The 5,000-nt window shown below is 37.9% G+C and overlaps 2 protein-coding genes across 4 annotated transcripts in view; one reads left to right on the plus strand and one right to left on the minus strand.

Annotated features, from left to right (window-relative positions):
- LOC106868625 (monocarboxylate transporter 12) overlaps window positions 1-4,212 on the minus strand; it is a 57,075-nt gene extending 52,863 nt beyond the window's left edge. For 2 of the 3 annotated variants that reach the window (XM_014913969.2, XM_014913970.2), the window contains exons 1-2: window positions 3,634-4,212; window positions 2,215-2,386 (exon numbers count right to left, since the gene is read on the minus strand). The gene's annotated coding sequence lies outside the window, so the exon portion shown is untranslated. The remainder of the gene's footprint in view (window positions 1-2,214; window positions 2,387-3,633) is intronic. The other variant, XM_014913971.2, reaches the window with a different exon arrangement.
- LOC106868627 (neuronal acetylcholine receptor subunit alpha-10) overlaps window positions 1-5,000 on the plus strand; it is a 55,674-nt gene that overhangs the window by 10,013 nt on the left and 40,661 nt on the right. The window lies entirely within an intron of this gene.

The following is a 5,000-nucleotide window of genomic DNA, read 5'->3' on the forward strand; positions in this document are numbered from 1 at the left end:
TATGCGTGTTGTAGCAGTAGTAGTCTTAGCCATACTCAGTGCTGGTGATGGTATGTGTTGCAGTTGTTTGTGGTGGCAGTGGTGTATGTGTCAGTCTGTGTGTGTTTGTTTGTTATAGTAGTAGTGGTGGTGGTGGTGGTAGTGTCGATCATGTACAGTATTGGTAATAGTATACGTAGTAGTTGTAGTGATGAGTGTTGTGTATGTTGCAGCAGTAACTGTAGTCTTGCTCATGTATAGGGTTAATAATTGTAGTTGTGGTGATAGTGTGTGTGTGTGTACGCGTGCTTATGTGTGCGTAAAGGCATGTTTGTGTGTGTATATGTCTGCATATGAATGTGTGTGTGTATATGCATGTTTGTGCGTTTGTGTGTGTGTGTATATATATATATATATATATATATATATACATATATATATGCAAGTTTGTGTGTATGTGTATATACATATGCATGCGTGTACGTATCTGCTTGTGTGTGTGTGTGTGTGTGTGCGTATGTAAATAAACAACGGTAGACAAAGCCGTTGTGAGAACTGGACATACGTCGGTCGTCGTCGAAAGAATTGGAGCAAAGAAGCGGGGTGGAGGAGTAGGAGAGAGAGAGAGAAGGTAGGAGGGAAAGAGAAAAGTGAGCGAACGGGAGTAGGAGTGAAAGACAAAAGACGAAATGAGAGGGGGAGTGACAGGGAGGAAGAAAGCGAGGGAGAGAGAGAGAGAGGGAGAAGGGACTACGAAAAGAGAGCAAGAGAGAGGTAGAGAGAGAGAAAGGGTAGAGGGGGAAAGAGGAGAGGAGAGAGAGAAGTGGATAGAGTGTAGGAGGGCTAAAGAAAGAAAGAAAGAGATTTCAAAGGAAGAGGACGGTGAACAAGTAGGAGAAGAGAGAGGAATGAAATGGCGAAAGATGAAGAGGGGTATTAGAAGGCGAAGCAAAGGGGTTGATTGATACGGCGATGACACGGTGGCGCTGACGGAGATGGGGGAGTCACGACGACGATGGTGGTGGTGGTGGCGACGAAGATGATTGAGGGAGGTTGGATGGTGGTTGATGGCGGCGGCGAAGGAGATTTTTGTGTGGTCCAGTGTATGGCATTGTAAGGTATGGCATAATGTGGTACACAGTACGGCATGGTATATAACCTAGCGTAGTATGGGTTCTGTGTGGTATAACATCGTATAGAATCGTGAAGTGTGGTGGTGGTGGGGGTTATAACGTGGTGTGATGTAGCACGGTATGGTATGGTACGGTATGGTATGGTATGGTATGGTATGGTATGGCGTAGGGCGGTGTCGCACAGTGTTTGTGGTGTAGCGCAGGTCTGGTTAAAGGCGATGGTAAATTGAAGATGCCGTGCTTGGATGTATTTGTGTCACTGAGTGGAAAATGATGTCACACACGTTTGATTCATCGTCTGTTCACGACGATGACGACGAGGGTGGTGATGTATATTACGATGATGATGATGGTGATGATGATGGTGGTGGTGGTGGTGGTGGTGGTGGTGATGAGGACGATCGTGGTGATCATGATGATGATGGCGGTGTGGTGATGATAATGATGCTGGTGATCCTGACGATGATGATGTTTGGCTGCGATGATGATGATGAAAACGATGACGTCGACAACGAAGAAGAAGACGATGACGGTGTGGTGGTGGTGATGATGATGATGATGAAGATGATGGCAATTCTTGTTTTTGTTTAGCCCCCACCACCACCACCACCACTAAGCCATCCTAGTTCGATTTGTGATCAAAGACAAAACAAACTGTAAAACATCCCGTTATTTTTGAATTTTATTTTTTATAATAATAACCCAGACATAGAGAGATGATATATGTAGCTAGGAATACATTACCCAATGTGTTCTTTAATTTAATTTAAATTTTATTTCATTTTATTTTATAAGGCAGTTTTTTTTGTGGAGGGAGATGTCTGTTTGTTTTTTTTCTTTTTTTTGGCTTCATTTTTTTATATATCGGTGCTGATAAATTTCGCTGCTATTTCTAGCTTATCGAATGACCTATTATAAGATCAATCGTCTTTGATGATGATGACAATGATGATGATGATGAGCGGTGGCAGAAGAGAAGGCGAGTGAAACAAAGAAATAAAGAGAGAGAGAAAGAGAGAGACATGGAGAGATGAAATAAAAAAAAGACAACTAGAGATAGAGAGAAAGAATGAGTATGAAAGCAGACGAATGTCATTCTTACCTCATGTCATGTGTAAAAATAGGTGGTCTTCCACTGAAGCTGGTTCACGTTATTCGTTCTTCTCTGGCTTCTTTCTTCCTTCCTTCTTTGTCTCTTCGCTGTTCTCTTTCCCTTTCTCTCTTTCTTTCATTTAATTGAAGACAAAATCCCTTGTCAGGTGAACTGCAACCACCTAAACCGATACAATACAAATATATATATATATATATATATATATGTGTGAGTGTGTACGTGTAGGTCTTTATGAGCGTATATGTATGAATGTATAGAAATATATATATGTATATGTGATATGAACTTTTTCTGATAGATCACTATAGATCTCATTCTCTCTTTATATATATATATATATATATATACGTAAAAACATACATACAAACATAAAACATACATCCGTATATAAATATATATATATGCGTAAAAACACATACACACATAAAACATACATCCGTATATAAATATAAATATAAATATATATATATATAATATATATATATACATACAAACATAAAACATACACCGTATATAAATAAATAAATAAATAGATATATATATATATATAATGCACACACACATATTTATTTATTTATTTATTTATATTTAGCAGAATTAACAGAGTGACCCAAGGTCCGAGAGTTTTGTGCGTTTGATAAGTGCCAACTCACGAAACTCAAGCACCTTGGTTCCCTCTGTGGCACGAATGAAAGCCCATTCGGTTACTTCTGCTAAATATTAATAAGAATAATACATAAATTTTATTTCATTTTATTTTGAGTTCTATTTTCCCTGTTTGCATCAACACACCTGTTATGTATGTATGTATGTATGTATATATACGAGTGAACCATCTAAGAGACCGTAAGTCAGGGAAAAGATGCACTTATTATACATGTCGGATTATATATATATATATATATTTATATAAACATGTCCGTCTGTCTCTCTCTTTAATACAGTTACAAAGGTACTTATATACACAAGCTTATATACATAGAAACATACCATTTTACATACGCACATATATACATACAAATATACACATACTACATATAGTTATACGTACATAGATACATACCTACATACATGTATACATACATACAAAAGCTCAAATTTATATATACACGCTCTACCTATATTTAACACAATTGGTATAGAAATATATACACACGCATATGTTCATATATACTTCTATATAATAATATAAATACGCTATCTCTGATTCCCTCTCTCTCTCTCTCTCTTTCATTCTATACATCACCTCTATATACTCTTCCCTCGTTCTTGTATATACATCTCTCTGCATGTATATGTATGTATGTATATATATTACATATGCATACATATTTCTATATAATATACCTTTAAAGATACGCACATAAATATATATTTATATATGGTTATACAAGTATGTATATATACCTCTTTTTTAATTATATACCTTGTCTCTGTTTCGTTTTTCTCCCGGAATATTATTATATTTGCCTCTTTCCGTGTGTTTTCTCTCCTTTGTATCCAGGTCTCGTCTCTCGTATTTCTTCTCTTTGTTCGCCCTCTCTCTCTAATTCTCCTTCTCTCTCCGTGTCTCTTACTGTTTCTCTCTTTTTACGTTGTTCTCCTTCTTCTTTTCTAGTCTATCTTTCTCTCTTACTATCACTCTATCGAACAAGATCAACCCAATGATGATGATGATCTATCGATCTGTTGTTTATCTACCTATCAGTCACCGTCTCGCGCGCTCTCTCTCTCTCTCTCACTCTCTGTATATATGCATATATGTGTGTCTGTCTCTCTTTCTCTTTCACCTTACGTCGTTCTATTTCTTTGTCTCTAATTCTTTCAGCATCTTTCTTTCTCTGTCACTATATCTCTTTCTATATTTTCCTTTCGCTCTCCCCCTTTCATTTTCTCTATCTCTCTGTCTCTCTCTCTTTCTTTTCCTTTATATGTCTCTCTCTCTGCGCTCCTTTCTCTCGCCCCTTCGCTCGTCTCCTTCTATCCAGGTTTAACCTCCATTTGCTCACACACTCACTCAACCTCCCTGTCTTACATCCCCTGCCCCTGTCCCCTGTCCCCAGTCCTGTCTTTTTATAAATACCCTATTAGCCCCTTAACCTTCGTATAACAATATCCCTCTCTCATACTTCCTCAATATACCACCTCACTCTCCCTTTCTCTCCTCTTAAAATATTCCTTTCGCTCAACGTCTCTCTGTCGGTCTATTTCTCACTCTCTCTTTCCCTCTCTCTATCTATCAATCTATCTATCTATCTATCTATCTGTCTATCTATCTATCTATCTGTCTATCTATCTATCTGTCTATCTATCTATCTATCTATCTATCTATCTATCTATCTATCTATTTATCTATCAATCTATATATCTGTCAGTCTCTCTCTCTCTCTCTATCTATCTATCTATCTATCTATCTATCTATCTGTCTCACTGTCGGTCTGTCAACCCCCCCTCTCTCTCTCTCTCTCTATATATATATATATCTTCCAATGCCAATTTGTCTGTCGTTCTGTTGCCTCTCTGTCTATCTATCTGTCTATCTTTTACTTTCATTCCAGAAACCAGATCTCGTCTCCCGTTCGCTCTTTTTCGCTCTCGCTTCATTCTCCCCTCCCCCACTCTCTCTCTCTCTCTCTTTCTGTCTTTCTTAATCCTGGCTTCTTTTTTACGTTTCCCTCTTTCGATTCCAACATTCTTGCCCTGCGATTCATTCAATTATCTCTCTCTCCTTTAAAATCTCTCTCTCTCTTTGAGCGTGTGTGTACGAGTCTGTA

The sequence above is a fragment of the Octopus bimaculoides genome, chromosome 21 (assembly GCF_001194135.2).
Source record: "Octopus bimaculoides isolate UCB-OBI-ISO-001 chromosome 21, ASM119413v2, whole genome shotgun sequence".
NCBI lineage: Eukaryota > Metazoa > Mollusca > Cephalopoda > Octopoda > Octopodidae > Octopus > Octopus bimaculoides.